The 17,801-nt window shown below is 44.5% G+C and overlaps 1 long non-coding RNA gene across 1 annotated transcript in view; it reads right to left on the reverse strand.

Moving 5' to 3' along the window:
* LOC122174365 (uncharacterized) overlaps window positions 1-17,801 on the reverse strand; it is a 56,282-nt gene that overhangs the window by 29,539 nt on the left and 8,942 nt on the right. Inside the window, exons 3-4 of the long non-coding RNA XR_010599962.1 lie at window positions 16,515-16,652; window positions 16,283-16,387 (exon numbers count right to left, since the gene is read on the reverse strand). This is a non-coding gene — a long non-coding RNA (uncharacterized LOC122174365). The remainder of the gene's footprint in view (window positions 1-16,282; window positions 16,388-16,514; window positions 16,653-17,801) is intronic.

Genomic DNA, 17,801 nt, shown 5'->3' on the forward strand with positions numbered 1-17,801 from the left:
ACTACAGCTGTTCTCTGCTTTCAAAGACCCCTGTCCAACCCTGGAAACTAGAAGAGAGATTATGTAGCCTCAGGGCTCCTCTCATTTATACCAGAGACTGGACATGTTCTTGTTTAGGGCTTGTCTACACAGGGAAATTAGTGTGCAAGAAGCTAGGATGCACATTTAAAGCACACTAGCTACTCCACCCTAACTGCCCCATGAGCATTCTTACTGCCCAGTAAGAGCGCCCGCCGGCGGTATAGCTTAGTACACGGCCAAAGTGCATTACGCTAATACACACAAAGGAACGGTTAGTGCACAGGTAGAGTGTTCGCAGGGGGAGTTAGTGCGGAGTAGCTAGTGGACACCACCTACTGTGGGCTTCCCCCCCCCCTTAGGCTCTCCCTACCGCCTATCTCTAAGTAAACCAGGGGTAAAATGCTTAACGGGCTAAGTTTTCCCACCCACCACACAGCACAAATACCAAGCTACTTCCTAGAAGTCTCTGTGAGGGAGCTGGGGGAATAAATCCTCCCCCATCAGGCTGGCAGTAGTCTCTGTGGCCCAACTATATCCACTCTGTGGGTAGAAGGATTGGGGCGCTGTGTAGCAGCAAATCTCACAGCTTCACCTGGCCTCCATGTACCCCTCTCCCCCCCCACGGATATGAAGGGAGCCTCTGCAGAGTAGAGCTTGCATATACCCCCTGCACAGCCCGCCAAACCGTGCCCCTCGCCCCATAGCTGAATTACATTGGTTTCACTGCCCAGGGACCTGTATGAGCATAACCATGGGAACAGGATTTGCACCTACATGCCATTATTACAGCCTGAAAAGCTAGCCCTCACTGCAGATCTAGTTTTTGGCTGAAGGATATTTAATTGTATTTGATCTTAAGAAACATTAGGTTATAGGAATATAGACTGGTTGGGTTTGAAACTGTAAAGAAAAGGTATTTAGGTTAAAAATGCTCCTGTGATCTGAAATAGAGCACTAAGCTGACTTTACATCCTGGGTTTTTTTTTTATCATTTTAATTTTGAAAGAGGGCAAAACTTAACAACTTAATTATGACGTATTGGAAGTGCCACTCGATGACTCTCTGTAGCATTTTAGAATCCAAGAGCGATCACATAAAGTACATTTCCTTAAAATCAAGTTCACTCCCGGGTTGAAACATATTTCCTGTTTTCTAACGGAACAGAAGTGTACTCATAACTTTCTGTGGAAAGTTTTCAGGAGAGCAGTTTTCAAACAAGGAAAACATCAGTATTCTTTCCTATCTAAAATGGAGTTTGCCTTTTAAATTAGCTTCCAAACCCAGACACACACACACTGGTCTAAAATAATATCCCATTTAGACTTTGGCACCAAGCAAACCGATTTAGACTCTGCCCCACTAGGGCTTGAAACAATGTTTAAAATTGTTTTCAAATAAAGTTATGGCCAAATATGATTGTAAAGAGGCCTTATCTACGCTATAAAATTTACAGTGTTTATGCTCTGAGCTTAATCAAAGCAAAGGCCTGACCATTTTATATTATATTTTGATTTTGCCTTTATGGATGGGGCTAGACAGCGTTATAATCATATTAATGAATCATGTTGGCAGCCATGCTGTTTCCATTTCCTTGATGTTTCAGAATTTCTGAAGTCAAAGGGTCATTTCAGCCGAAGTGAAACTCAGCCCAAATCTTAAAGCGTTGACAGTTTTAGGTCAACATTTTGCATGTTGTCCACTCAAACCCATACACTGGTCCATGTTCTCTCAAAACTTGGTTTAGCTACCTGAACCTTCTGTGGACCTCAGTGAACTTGGCCCAAATTTATAGGCATGTTCCTCACAGGACCTGTGTTAAAATTATGAGTTGTGGGTCCTCAGGACTTCTCAGGATCAGTCCCCAGGTTTGTAATGAAATCCAAACCCAGGCACGTCACAGCAGGTTTCCTTTCTAAAGGTTCTCCCCACAGCTCCAATTGTAACATGATTTGCATCCACACAACAGGATTCCATGTTACAACTGTGTTTACAGAGCATGTTGTAAAGCCAGCAGTACCAAGCAGCAGTCTCTGGGGTACAGTTTCTGCTACCGGTGATGTTTGAAAATAATCTGAGCAGGGGGTGGGGAGGGAAAACCAGGGATGAGCTCAGTTTTTGAACACTGCCACTGTGTGTATTATTTATAGATCAGAATCTTGATTCTTTCCTGTTTAGGTTTTAAGAAAAAATAAAGGAAATGGGGAAGAGAGAGAGAGTTTTACGAACCACAATATTAATAGGTATTTTCCCCCCCAATAAAATTAAAAGCAAGACTACAAAACAGGCACGTCTGGATTTAAGCATTCCCCTGCTCTGGGCCAGATTCTGCATTCTTTGTGCACCCAGTGGATCAAATCCTCAGCTGCTCTAAATCAATATAGCTCTGTTGCAGCGATCTGCAAGCCAAGCCTTGCAGTGTTGTGCTAACGAATGCGAGAACTAGTGAAATTGATGAGTCCATTTTAATTGTTGAAGCTGATTAGCAAGTGCAATGAGTAAGCAAATAGCAGAACCGGTGAAAGTTTTCCATTTCATTTTTTTCTAAGGTCTTATTTGTAAAGGCCAAGATTATAAAACAATGAGTAGTGATTTTGGGTGTCTCAGTTGTTTGATGCACAACTTGAGACAGCTGAAGAGGGCCTGATTTTCAGAAAGAGCTGAGCACCCATCCTCTGAAAACCAGGCAGGGTGACCAGATAGCAAGTGTGAAAAATTGGGACAGTGGTGGGGAGGTAATAGGTGCCTATCTAAGAAAAAGCCCCAAATATCGGGACTGTCCCTATAAAATAGGGACATCTGGTCACCCTAAAAACAGGCCATTTTAAGCATGTCTCAAGTTGGGCACCCAAGCAATTGAGGGCTCCAAAATCACTAGTCACTTCTGAAAATCTTGGCAAAACACAGCTAGGGAAACTTTTTTTAAAAATGTGATCTGGTTTTCCAATCTTCCCATCTCCTTTTCCAGACGCACAATCAGGCTTAAACTTTGAATTTCCTACAGTAGCTTTCACTGTTTTGTATCACAACCTGAACATTAATATACACAATGCTTACTTTTCGGTCAGAATTTCTATTCCAATGAAGCTAATAAATTAAAGATGAGTTAGTTCAATGCCGAGTGGCTTAATATAATAGACCTTGTGTGTTAATCCTGATGTACATGGTACTGGGTGTTTTTTGTTTTTGTACGCTGCTGCCTAGTAGATGTGCTTAGTTAGGCAAGAGTAAATAAATCAGAACAAAGGAATGAAAGTATTGGGGCTTTAGGAAAATTGTGTTTTAGAAAAAACTTGGCTTGCCATTAAGGGCAGTATTGCACTAAGATGCATTTTTGAGATATAGGTGTAAGAGATCCAGACAAAATTGTATAAATAATCCAGGAACCTGCAGTCTGTGCAGTCCTCAAGTAATACTGCAAGCCACTGTGCCTTCTTAATTCCTATTCCAACAGACCAGATGGGTACAGTGTATTGAAACAAATATACTGGAGAAGCGGCTGCACTACTAATCTCTAAGGGCTAGTGAAGCTCATTAGAATGCGGACTGAGATTTAAAAGAATCAAAATTGACCCAGGTATTTGACATATTGTTTTGCAGGATCAGGGCTTTCCAGTGTCAGTAGACATGCCTATTGCAAATCAATGTCAGTCAGCTGCAAATGTGTCAGCTTGAGGAGTGAGTTATCTTTAGCCGAGCTCCATACATCCCCTACACATGCGTTAGTGTGGAAGAGCTGCAGTTTTCACGCGAAACGATGATCGGGAATGCTTCCACACGTCACTCTCGGCCCCTGGACAGGAAGGAGAGCTCCCCATTACTCAACAAAAGCTATGGTCAATATCGGAGTGGTATTGACAAGCACGTAGGGCCAGATTTTCAAAAGGTATTAGGCACGTAGTAGATTTTTCAAAAGGAAGCATGAAGGTCACGTGCACAAGATAGAAATAATTTACTCCTACAGGTGACGTTTTTCTAGCAGCTATTGAACCTGGGAGTTAGATGCATAACTTGCTCCAGTGTTTTTAAAAATCCTACTAGGGTCCTAAATACCTTTGAAAATCTGGACCTTAGGGTTTTGTACTAGTGCCCATCATTGCAGTACCTGAGACTAGATCCTAAAAGGTATTTAGGTATCTAACTCCTATTGAAAGCCGTAGGTGCTAAGTGCCTCAATAACTTTGAGGCTGTGGTCCCGAGAGCCCAACTGGAGTGGAATCTCCCCCCAGAGTCTCTTGGCTTGTGGGATAGAGGCCATGGCATGGGAGAGATTTGGGGCTAACATAAGAGGAGAGGAACAAGGGCATTTGCTGAGATTTAGCAGAGATGGGCAGCCCTGTCCATAGATCTTATGCAAATCGGACTATTAATACATATTTCCAAAATACATTTACCTTGTGTTTTAATCCGGAACTCTTAGCTTTTGCCTATTGTCATAACATCCCTTGCGCCATATGTGTCAAGCTTAAATAAAAATTACCAATCAATAACAAAAGCAAAGACACTAAGAGCTAGATTGTGACCTGGACAGCACAGAATCCTACCTTATATCTTTATGCAGGCGACCTGGTCCTTGGCTCTAAGTGTGAAGGAGAAAGTAGAGTTAAGGTGCCTTCTTACTTTCTCCTCAGAACAAGTGGGCAGAAAATGGGTGGGGAATAGGATGAGGCCTGGTGACTGCTTCAGGCCAGCAGCAATTATTAAAACCCTAGATCAAGAGTTGAGGAGAAGCAAAGAGAAAATTGTGGCTTCTTGAGACACTTCTGCAGCTAGGGGTTGTGCGCTACAGACACAATGTAGCCCTAAGAGTTTAAGTGACAGTGTCCCATATAAACAGATCATGCAGTCTAGATGTGTGCACAGAGGGCAACATCAGCATGCAGATCTCCCCTCTGTGGAGAAGGGGGAGGCCCACCATCTCCAAGGCACTGTTTCTCCTTCCACATTCACTTCTAGCCCCCCTGAATACTTAGTCAGCAAATATCACTGAAAATATTGTAAATGGTAAATCACATTAGAGTATCAGAGGGGTAGCCGTGTTAGTCTGAATCTGTAAAAAGCAATAGAGGGTCCTGTGGCACCTTTAAGACTAACAGAAGTATTGGAGCATAAGCTTTCGTGGTCTTAAAGGTGCCACAGGACCCTCTGTCACATTAGAGTGACACTGTCCCACCTCCTGCTACAGGACTTTCACACCTGAACACAAGGCTGCAATGGGACTAAGTGAAAGGTTCTTTAAGCAGAACACAGAAAAAAATGTAATGCTAGGCGGCTGAGAGAGCGCCCTGACGTTCGTTGACCCAGAGGAAGACGCTGGGCAGCTATGTAAGGATGCCTTCTCATTAGCTCTATGCTGCAATTCAAAGATCAGGCCATTGATGGGGCCTGAAACACTTGTCTTAAAATTTCCTATATGTATCTCCACAGCCATTCTGAAATCTCACGCGCTCAGCTGGGCTTCAGGGCTCAAACAAGGATTCCCATGAGTGGCCAACAGGAGTGCTAGAGACAAGTCCACAGCAACATATGAAAATGGGGCGTGAGTTTTGCTTTGGTAAAAGTGGGACCTGATGGCAAACAGTTCTGAGAACCACTGCATTCGGGGCTTATTGCTGCAGGTGAGGGAACCATTTTTTCTCATTTCAGATGGAGGCAGAAATAGGAAAACACGCAAAATCTAGGCACTTAGTCAGCATGAAGGAACTGCAGGCACTCTCACCAAGAGGTACGATGACTGCAGCCACGTGGAAGCTTTTAGACAAGGAGGTGTTTTACCTATCACAAGAGACCACTGAAACAGGGTTTATTTTTTAAAAATATGGTGAAATAGCATAACAATGTTCCCAGAGTTGTTCATTGTGAAAATGGGTGTCAGTTTGGCCAGTCAGACCCCATCATTGCTTCAAATGAATGTCTGTGAAAAGCAAATTTAGGGTCTGTTGCTGTGAATCATTTTGGCCCCAATCATGCAAATTCATATGCTCAGGTGGACCATTCACCTGCACAGAGCCCCACTGACTTCACTGGGGGTAGGAGATTGCAGGGCCTCAAGAAACAACATCAGAAAGAAATTTGTTCTGGGTGGAAACAGAAGAACCGCGTAAAAGTCAAGCCAGGCAATCTGCAAAGAGGAAGCAAGATTTAGGTGACCTAACCTATAGCACATAGAGAGAATTCTAGCATTGCCAACCCCACTTGTTCAAAAATCATGAGTCAGTCCCCCCAAAGTCATGAGACTGGCTTAGAAATCATGAGATTAAAATAATGGTAAGTTTTGAGTTCTTTGCTTTGCTTTTTGAGCCTTGGGGTGCATTTGGGTCACATGTTCAAGCTTCAACCATGAGAGCTAGAAACCTTTTTTTTTTTTAAAATGAAAGCTGAGATTTTCTCATAATTACATGATTCCAGGAGCTGTGGCTTCAAGAACACACACCAAATATTGTGGGGCTTGTGATAAAATTGAGAGCGGGTAACACTGGAATTCCAGGGTTGACCAATCATAGGCATACTCACTACAGAGTACTAGCAAACATTCCAAGGCTCAAATGTGTTCATTAATCAAAATTATGTAATGGGCTTTATGAAAAAAATCTGTAAAAACAAAACAAAAAATCTGTTTGCAGACACTTTACCAACGGGAGAAAAAGGTTAAGTTAGTCAGATAAATTACTCTCAATGAACAGCTCCATCATCTCTAGTTTGTACCTTGTACCTTGAAAGAATGTAGAATTATATTATCATGGTTACACCATCTTCAGATCTAATAATTAACACACTCTCTTTCAACCTATAATTTACAACGAGAGTACATGTCACAAAGCTATTAAAGATATGTCTGTGTAATGCATTTATTCCTCATACAGCAATTACATACGTTCATCCAAAGGAAAACTGAGCCGAATCCTCAACAGCAGCAAACCAGGATAGCTCCTTTAAAGCCCTGATCCTGGAAGCCTCAAGGCTGTGGCAACTTGTGCTGGCTTGTAACACACCATGCCCTCTTCCCTGTGATAGGCCTGTCGCATCCCCTGCACTGTAGCAGCAAGCTGTGTCAGGGTACTCTCTAGCCATCCAGTTAAGCTAACTTACAGAGCAGATGGAATGGGGGAACTGGGCCTTTATATGCATAATTTTAACCAGATTATCGTTCAGCTGATGCTTTTGAAGGAAAAAAATGCTGATTCTAGAAACATGATTCTCCTCCTCATTTTGAGAATTTCCCTGACCTTTGATGCTTTAGATCACAATATTTCCCTTGGTTGATTACAGAAAATAGGTGGCAGAGTCTTAATTTTGGAAGCTTTGTCCTGCTTGACAAAAAAGGAAAAGAAAAAAAGAATTGACCCTCTCCCTTCCTCTCTCTCTCACGCCCCCCCCTTTGCCACTTCCATTTGAGAATAATAATTGATTAGTAGTAGTACTGCAGTCTTGTCTAAGAGAGCCAGTCATGAACCATGTCACCATTGTGCTAGGTACTGTACAAACACAGAACAAAAACTGTTATCCTGCAACGTGTATGTAGAGAAATGTTTGTAGAAGATTATAATTTAGAGCACTCTGTCATAAGGGACGGTATTATGAACATAGGAATTTGGAGATGGGTCCTGGAGGCAGGGGGTGTTTGTTTTTCTTTAAGAGAGAAGATGTAGAGATGTTTGTAGAAGATTATAATTTAAAGATGCTGCCTCATAAGGAATTGTGTTCTGAGTGTGGGAATTTGGAAGTGTGCCCTGAAGATAGGGGTGGGGAACACTACATGGCTGTGTGCAGTAGCTCACTGCAGCTGCTCTCCAGTTTGTTTTATTAAAATGTTATTCCTTTCTCATTCACTTTGTTTGTTATTTGGAGATCATTACGGTGTACAAGGTGATGTGAAAATCTATCCTACCAGAGTGGTATAGCTGATTGTGCTATTGGGCTAGCCTCTACTCTGGCCTGTCCGGTTATCCTGGGGAGGGGAGGGATGGGAAGCACTTCAGTAAGGTTCACAAGGAGCAGGGTCACTGGCCACCCAATAGAGCAATCCCTGTTCCACAGAGAAAAGTGCTCTTGGAATTAGCAAAATTGAGGTGGATAGGGGAGGAAGCATCAGCAGACTTTGAACTTCCCCATCCCCTGACAAGGTCAAGACTACGTTCCCCCTGGAGCCTGGCATTCTAATACAAGACACCAGCTTTGTTATGGAGCAGTGGGCAAACCAGATGCTAAGCTTTCTGTGGGGAATGAAAAGGTGGCACAGCCCCATCCGCTAAGGCATGGCTGCACTTCGAGCTCAGAGGTGCACTGTTCTGAGCAAGACAGAGAGATGAGGGAGGTAAAACTCAACTCTTAGTCCACAGGTTGATAGATGAGAGGTCTTATAACTGGCCTATGAGGTCCTCTGTTCAGGACACTGGGGGGGAGACTTTTAATCAGCTAGTGACCTGTTTCTACTGGCCCAGCACAGGCAGAGATGTCAGTGACTATTGCACCTCATGTCTGGAGTGCTAATTATCTGGCCCCAAGGGAATCCCCCAAACACCCCTTATCCTGCTTCCTGTAGCCAGGATCCCTTTTGAACGGATGGACTTAATGCGACTCCTGGAGAAGAGCAATGTGGCATACCAAGACATTCTAGTCAGCCTCAGTTATGCAACCTGCTATCCCAAGGCCATCCCCCGGCATTCCACAAGCACACCTCCTTATCACCATGGCACAATTCATGAATCTCTTCATGCGGGTAGGGATCCCCTAGGAAATTTTATCTCATGAAGGGACTAGTTTTACGTCCTGCATGATGAAAGAGCTGTGAAACCTAGTAAAGGTTAAGACAATAAGGACTTTGATCTACCATCTCCAGAGAGATGGTCCGGCAGAATGATTTAGTCAAACTCCAAAGAGGATGCTGAAGAAATTCATACCTCAGACCCCAGACACTGGGACCAGCTGCTTCCCCCTCTATTTGCCATACAGGAAGAGCCCCAAGCCTCTACCAGGTTTTCGCCTTTTGAGGTCCTGTACAGCAAGAAGCCCTGAGGCATCTTAGACCTGCTTCAAGAAACGTGGGAAGAGTAAGTAAGGACCGTAAGTGAAAAATGTAGTCCAGTATGTTCTCTAGCTACAAGAGAGACTCAAGACTTTATGGGCATTCACTAAAGAAAACCTGCTAAATACACAGCAGCCTCCCCCCCCCAAGTCCTATTATGTGTGTTCAAAGAGGCAAATGAATGTTGTTATTGCTGCTGAGCTCAGAATCCAAGTTAGTAGCCCAAAGGCAGGGGCCCTTTAAGGTGGCGAAGCAGGTGGGCCATGCTGACTGCAAGGTCCGACACCCAGAGAAAAGAAAAAAAACAAACTAACAAACAGATCTACCATGGGAAACTTTTAAAAGCCTGGAAGGACCATGAGGGGGTCCTCATAACTCCTTTCCTACTGGAGCCCGCAATAGGATCTCAGGCACCTGTGACGCAAACGACCAAACCCATACAGAGGGAAAAGGCAGCTAGAAGAGACAGCCCAACTGCAGCAGCTAGTTATCTCATTCCCCACTGTGGTTTCATCCCTACCATGACATGCTCACCTAGACCACCGCCATATCGAGATAGCTCTGCACTCCTCAGCTGCTCCCCATAAAAATGTCGGGCACAGTTTGGGATGAACTACAGATGACGTTGGCATTGGGAGTGGTAGAACAATTGCACAGCAAATAGAGAAGTCTCATTGTGCCAAAGCCTGATGGCATGGAACGCTTCTGCAATGATTATTGAAAGGCCAATGCAATACTGAAATTCGACGCTTACCCAAAGCCAAGGGTAGATGAGCTGTTAGAACAGCTGGGAGCTGCCAGACATATATCCACTTTAGACCTCATGAAGGGACATTGGCAAATACTTTGGACTCTGAAATCCAAAGGGTAAAATTACTTCTTCCATACCCTTTGATTTATCTCAATTCCACCTCTTGTCTTTTGCTCTCCATGGAGCACCAGCAACTTTTTTACATCCAGATAGTTATCTCTAAGAAAAATCCTAATGGAGACAAGGCACAGGTCATTTTTACCTCAGCGTTGCTAGTCAAGGCCAATCCTGTACCCCTCACCTGGGGTTTACCTCCTTAAAACCCATATCTTCCAGGAAGCTCTGCTATGTAGTTCTTGCTCCCTCTGACATCTCCATCCGACCCTTGGGGCCCAACCCAAAGCCCATTGCACTCAATGGGAATCTTTGTGGATCAGGCCTCTGAACTGCTGCTTGTTCTTCGTTCCCGAGATCATAAACCTTTCAGGGAAGGGATTATGTTTTGTAAAGTACCGAGTACATTTATGAAGCTAAAGAAATAATAGGACCATCCCTAGCACATGAATTATGCACTGTTAGACAGCTGCTATACTTCACTCCAGAGCTGGTGAGATTTTAGTAGCGGGTGAAGTGATTCAAACATTATACTGAAGTCCTTATTCAGTGGCAGATTGTGCCTGGCTCATTTGTTATCAGAGGGAGAGGTGGAAGGCGCTTCTCTCTCCTTGGGGGCCTCCTAGGGCTAGGCACATCTCAGAGGTGGTGACATTTCATACGCTACATGCCAAATTCTTGGCTGGTATAAACTGGATCCATGTTAATCAGTGACGATGGGATCTGGGCCAGCCAGGGCAGACAAGTCGCTCCCCACACAATCGGTGCTGAGCACCAAACCTGAGTGGCGCTGGGACTCCATGTGCCAGGTTGCAAAGCCTCTCACTCACATTTGGCTCAGCTGGCTGTCCATCATTTTGGGGACCCTTACAAATGGGGTGAACGCGGGGGCAAACTGCCCCTTTTGCCCCCCATCTGGGCACCCTAAACGTACACTAACAAATATCCCATGCTCCTACGTATGAGGAGGAAGAGAGTTGGCATCAAACTGTGTTAACTAAAGATAAATGCTTACCCTCATCCCAACAAAATAATAGCAATAATCAATCGATATTCAGCACATCTACAGTACTTTTCATCCAAAGATCACAAAATTCTTTACAAAGAAATAGTAACTCCCATTTTACAGAAAGGGAAACTGAGGCACCAAGATTAAGTGTTTTGCCCAACCCCACACAGCATGGCAGAAATGTAATACGGTTTCAAATTAGCCATTTGTAACAATAAGGCTCTAAAGCCCTGAGTCTGTACAGCAAGACACTAGATCTGCAATTTTTGTCAGCGGTAGAGCTACTTAGCACTGTTCAGGTTCCTACAAAGCCTGTATGTGAGTGGGGCCCCATGTGCGAGACTGTGGTCAACTGTCTCTCTCTTGTAATTTCCTCACTAAGTCTGAGTCCTGAGTCACTGAGCTTTGGTCTAAAAATCAAAAGCCCGTTCCTTCTGTTTATGCATTCTGAGAGCAGAGTGATTTCAGACAAGTAATAAAACACTCTAACGCTCATGGAAAATAAATGCTGAGCCCCATCTCCCTGCTCCTCTGCTCCTGCAATTTTCTCAGATGCAGTCACCAATCTGGCCTAAGGCTTGTTTACCCACTTCCAGAACTCTTGGCCTGACAGCTAATGATGCATTAATCACATTCAGAGCATGATCTTTTGTTTCTCCTGCTCGGTAGACATCCGTTAGAATCACAAGAGATTAATTATCACATCAGCTTGATTCAGAAATGTGGATTCCCTCTGTAGACTCATTTGCCATCAGGCATCTTATCAGCACATTCAGAAACTACGGCCATCCTCAGACAAATTAACTGATTTCCCCCATTCATTCTACAGCATCCAATGTAAAACGGCCCACCTTGTGTTTCAATAGTTTGTCTGTCTTGTCACAGTTTCACCATTGTTGGCATGAGAGCCTTCTCCTCTGCAGCACAAACCATCTACAGCAGCCTGCCTCTCACTCGATTTCTGTTCAATCGCATCTGAGAAGGTACCCTTACTCCTTTGCGGACCTATCTTCGTTTACTATTCATTTTGCTCTCAAACTGTTTTACGCTCTAGAGTATTTTGGGTTTTTTTGAAAGATTCAGACTAAAATAAAGGTGCTCTCTATTCAGGTATCTGGGGTGATGAACAAACCTAGCACTAAGTTTTGGGAGGCATGTTCACATGAGCTTGCCCATGGTAGATGAAACAGCTGCATTTCTCCTTACTTCACTGCTTAAAAGAGCTTCGACAAATGGGAATGTATTTGTTCTTGGACTTTGGGACCTGGGCTCAGCAGTCTGGGAGGGCCTGACCCGGCAGTGAGACACCAAGAGTTTGTCTGTGCACAAAGTTGTGCAGGGGGTCCCCGGTGTATGTCTCCCCCTTAGCCGTCGTTTTGCATATCCAATCGTTCATCAATAGGGGAACATGTTTGAATTCACGTAGGTCCCGATCCACAAATCCACCGCTTCACCTTTTGTGTGGCTTTTCTGTGGGTGCTTAGCACCCACTGGCAGCCAGCGCCCGCCCCAGCGCCTTCCGTCCACCACGAAACAGCTGTTCCCCGGCTTGCTGCAGGCACTGGGAGGGAGGGGAAGGAGAGGGACAGCGCACACTCAGAGGACGGGGCGGAACTGGGCAGGAACCGAAGAGGCGGGGCGAGCCATTATTTCTTTGGGGAATAATTCCCCAGTATCCGTCGTTTCAGTATCCGTTGACCTTTTCAAGAATGCAACCCCAACATATACCGTGGACTCCCTGTACCACTTTAGCTATACAGGTATTGTTATACTGGTACAACCCCCTTCTGTGGATGCATTTACATCCATGTAGATGTAGGTGTCTTATATGGGTATCACTCTTCCTGTATGTGAAGGGGAATAAGCTGTACTGGTGTAAGGCACCTTTATACTGTTGTAAGTGTGTCCTCACTAGGGGGGTTGTACCAGTATAACTTCTTTTTTGTCTGTTTTTTAAAAAACAAACAAACTCATACCCCTAATCAAGAGGGTTTTGTGCTGGTTTAACTGTGTTTAGACCAGGTCCAAGAATCTAAGGGGAAGATCAAGAGGTCAATCAGAAGAGAGGGATCGGGGGAAGCATCTCTCTGGATGACTGGGGAAGAAGGTCAAAGGCTCTGAAGGGGTCTGTTTGTCAACTGGCCTGAAATGTTGGTGGATCCAGGCCCCATTTAGGAGCCAATTGTGCCTGAAAGGCACAGCACAAATCTGCCCCCAAAGGGAAGCACTGGGAAGCCTCATGACAAGGACAACTGCAGTTATGTGATAATGTACAGCATGGGGAGGCTTCTTGTACCCGCCGGTCCTGCATATCCGTGCAGCAACCACGAACAGTCTGGCCCTCTCTCAATCCACTCCTGACCCCCACTGGTTCCTCCTAGGGAACTCTGGAGTTCTCCCCTCAAGCCTGCAGGCATCCTATTACAACCATTCTTCTAGCTGAGGAAGACTGGATGAGGCTCTTTTGCACACCCATCAACGCTGCTTCTTGATCACCAGAGGTATTGCTGACTGGAAAATGGTGTCTGGCAACCCTTTCTCCTCCTGTAGGAGCTAAGTTGTCCTCTCACTGCACCCAACTCCTGCCAACCCAGAGTGATCCATACAGAGTAACAGGGACTTAAGTGCAGCACCTAGCAGTGCAAAGTGCCATTGCCAGGCATGATGGAACACACCCCTGTATTCACACCTCGCACACTATTGTAATCATCTTTGTACAAAGTATGCCTTATAAGGTATTATTTGAAAACTCATAATTTGCTGGTCAGTATTGTCTGGGGGAAGAGTCCTGACCTTAGAGTTTGGTCAGTATTCTGCTGGAGCACATGGTGAGAAAGATTGCTTAAGAAACTATCTTAGTTGCAAAACAAATACTAGTGAGTATTATATTGTTATTTTTCTCAAAACCAATTCTGACTTTAATGCCTCATTATGTGCACTCACTTAAAATCTCTTTCTTTGTAGTTAATAAACTTGTTTTACTGTTTTATCTAATCCGGTGTGTTTAAATTGGAGTACTTGATTTAAAATAGCAAACTGGCACATTATTCCCTTACAGGAATAACAGACTTAATATATTTGTACTGTCCAGGAGAGGGGTGGGTGGTACAGGACATACATTTCTGGAGGAAGATCTGGGCCTGGGGATGTGTTGAGGTCACCCTGCAGCATTACCCTGGCTGGTAGGAGCCAAGCTACGGCTGGCTGGCTGCAGCACACGCATCGCTGAGAGAGCTTTCCATGCTGGAGGCTGCTTGTGAGCAGTCCTGGTTGAAGTTTAGAGCAGCAAGGCATTGGAAAGGGCACCCACAGGTTACAGGGCAGGGTGGCATTATTGTGAATTGTGCCTTGGTATGTCACCGCAGGTCATTGGGATAGCTCTAAAAATGCTATTTTTAGTGCATTGAAACAATAACATGCTTTGTGTTTTGATGGGACTCTTTTAGAGCCCAAAGGATGTTATTTAGTAATAGCAGGATTTTCTAGCTGCTGGAAAAGCAGGCGTTGTACCCTTCCCCTCGCCATAAAAGTGACATGAGAGTGCTCTCATCTGGATTTTCACTTCATTACATTTGGAGGAAGCGTGAGACATCGTGTCACTTCTTTGCTCTAAAAAGGCCATCATTCTGCCTACCGTCATAGCCTTACTCAGATTGCAATAGGGGTTAAAAAAATGCTGTCCAAAGCCGTATTTAGTAGTAACCTGCTTTCATTTTAAATATTTGTTAAATCAGATCGAGACGATACACTTTTGATGAACCCTGCACAATTATTTAAATGAAGAGGGTCTAAATTAAACAGTTTTTGACACAATTTCTGAATTATGTATATTATTTAAATATTTCACATTGATCTTCTTTACAGTAAACTTCTGCTCAAGTGTGTATTTTCGATGGGCCAAATCTTGAAGTCCTGACTCAGTGCCAGATTGTGCCTGACCTTATGTGACTATCAGTGTTACCAACTCTTATCACAGGACCCATGTTTAAAAAAAAAAAAAAACCAGCAAGTACGATTGTGTGTTTGTTTTTTTTAAACACCCAGCTCCCGGAGTCATGTTATTATGTGAGAATCTCAAGTTTTCATTTAAAACACAAGAAGTTTCTAGCTTTCATAGTTGCAGAGAAAAGCTTGAAAAAAAGAATCCTAACAGCTCAAGCACCAAAAGGTAAATTAACGCCCCCCCCCAATATTTATTATATGTAAAATCAAATTATTTTGAAGCCAGTTTAATCACTTTTGAGGGTCTGATGCCTTGTTTTTGGAACTGGCAGTTCTGGGGCTTAAATATTGTAGCCACAGCACTGTAAGGGAGCATGAGAAGGAGTTTACTCACTCCTTGTGGCCAGGTGTGGCATAGCAGTTCTCTCTCCATATGGCGCCCCCTGCCGATGGGCACTCCATCCCTGGGGTAGTCCCTTTTCCTGTAACCTCTGGCCAGGTCACGATTTAATCCACATAAAACAGTCCAACATCCTCACAAGAGGGTCTTTGGCCCCAGTGGCCCACATCCTTGCCACAGGTCTTTCCAATGTCCATGTACCCTTCTCCTGACTCATGTCACCTTACCAGTGGCTGGTAGGGGAGCCCAGGCCTCCCACTACTCTGGGTTCCAGCCCAGGGACACTAAAACCAGCTACTAAGGCCTTCACACTCCCACTCCTTGCTGCTGTTTCCATGGGCTCCTTCTTACCCAGCCTCTCTCAGGGTTCCCTTTTAAGCCTCTTACGCGCCCCATACTCCGTCTCTCCACAGAACCCCTCTGTCTCTCCCTGGCTGTCCAAGTTCTACCATACGTTCAGGGCACACCACCAGAGCCTTCTCCACCCCGGTGGCTGCTTTAGGTCTTCCCAGCTACTTGCCAGCCTCCTCTATCCAGGCTAGGATCCCAGGGCTTATTCTCCTCCCACCAGGCTTTCACCTTACCACTTTTCTACTCCCAGAGAGTGACTGCAGACTGCAGCCCCCTTCTATTACAGACTTCCTCTCTTTATACTAACCAGCCTGCTCTTGCCCAGCAGGGCTTCGTGATCAGCTAGGCCTGGCTCTCCTTCCAGGTGCAGCCAGATGACATAACTGGCCTCTCAGGCCCACATTAACCCATTCAGGGCCTATTTAGGGTACACACCCCATCACAGAACACCAACAGTGCCTGAAGCCTGACACAGCAGCACACTGGTTTTCACTGACCAAAGCCTCCCAAAGTGTAGTACTTCTCTAGTGTCTCTCAGAGAACTATTGATTTAAGCTTTCAGCCAGCCTGGCTTTTAATACACTTAGAAGTTTTAATCAATTTGACTGTCTCTTGTTATCATACAAAACAACGGAAGGAACGAAGCTTGAGATCCGGTCCACAAAAACAAACCTTAAGATCCAGACGCAGCAGAGCAGTTCTATCTGTGCGGCTGGACAGTGTTGGGAAATGAATCATTTCATTTAAAAGGGTCTGCTCGCAAGCTTCAAACACCCTCTGAAAGAGGTGATGGACACAAACAGAATAGATTAATGTCAGTCCATGTTTGAAGGTTCTCAGTGAGGATTTTCAGAGGACTAGAAATGCTTGTGGAGGGGGGGAAAAGTAATAAAATCAATTTTACCCTGACAGGCAGGCAAGTTAGAACAGTGGGTCCTTTTTCAGATTGACCGCTCTTCTTGCCTTGCCTTTCCCTGACCACTAACATCCCAGATCTTCAGCCTGGAGGAGCCTCATCAATGCAATGCTGGAGTAAGGGATGCTGAAGAGAGTTTAAAAATTAATCATTAGTGTTTGCACATCTACTTTGCAAGAGATGGAGGATATTTTCTACACTAAGCTCTAAATTCTGACTCAGATGTGATGCCCACACAGGAGCAGAGGGGAATAAACCCCAATACCCTTTATTCTCCTGCCTGGGTTACCTGAACCTTTGGATTGGGTGCACAAAGGTCAGGGGCACTGAATCACCTTACTTCTGCCGTAGGTGAGCAGGGAAAGGTGGGGAATGGATGGAACCTTGACTCTGCTTCCTCCTCCCCACTACACCCAACAGAGCTGAGCCCTGGGCCGCACACTAGGTAGAGGCCAGAAATAAATTACTCCCCCCCCGGAGCCACAATTCCTCCCCTGCACGGTGTTACATGGGGTATGCCAATGGGTATGCCAATCTAGTCTTGCATTTGAAGAACATTTTCTAACTATCCTCACTAAAATCATTTTGCACATTTCCCCAGGAAATTCTAGACTGGTAATGTATTAAACTCCTCTCCCCAATGTGTATGGGAGTTTGGTCATCTCAGGTACAAACTTTGGTGTGTACAGTCTAGTCCTGCTTTTCACACTGACTTGAGGTGTGATCTTGGCCAAATCTCCTAATCTCTACAGGCCAGGTTTTTAAAGATATTTAGGTGCCTAAAGATGCACCTTAGATAGGTACTTAGTGGGATTTTCAAAAGCACAAGGGGTATTAGATGCATAGGCTCACTTGCATAACCCACTAGATGCCTATCTGCATCTCTAGGCACCTAGCTACATTTAAAAATTTGATTTAGACACCTAATCCTATTGACTTTCAATAATACTTAGGGTTTGAACACCTACACCACTCTTGAAAATTGAATGTAGGCACCTAAGTGACTTGGGCACTTTAGATGATTTTTCCCCAAATTCTTTTGCAGCAAATATTTCATCCAGCTCGAACAAAATGAAAATAGCAAACTGGAGGATACACTTCTTTAAAGCACCCGGCTTCCATAACTCTAGAACAGAGTATATTTTTATAAAGTAACAAAAAGTTAAGAATACAAAATGCGAATGACTATAACCATTTCAATGCAGTTTGCCTTCTCCATTAGACTCTGCTGGGGAACGGGATGTGAAGACTGAGTGTTAAGCATGAGGCATCTGG

This window comes from Chrysemys picta, chromosome 3, assembly GCF_011386835.1.
Source record: "Chrysemys picta bellii isolate R12L10 chromosome 3, ASM1138683v2, whole genome shotgun sequence".
Classification (NCBI taxonomy): Eukaryota; Metazoa; Chordata; order Testudines; family Emydidae; genus Chrysemys; species Chrysemys picta.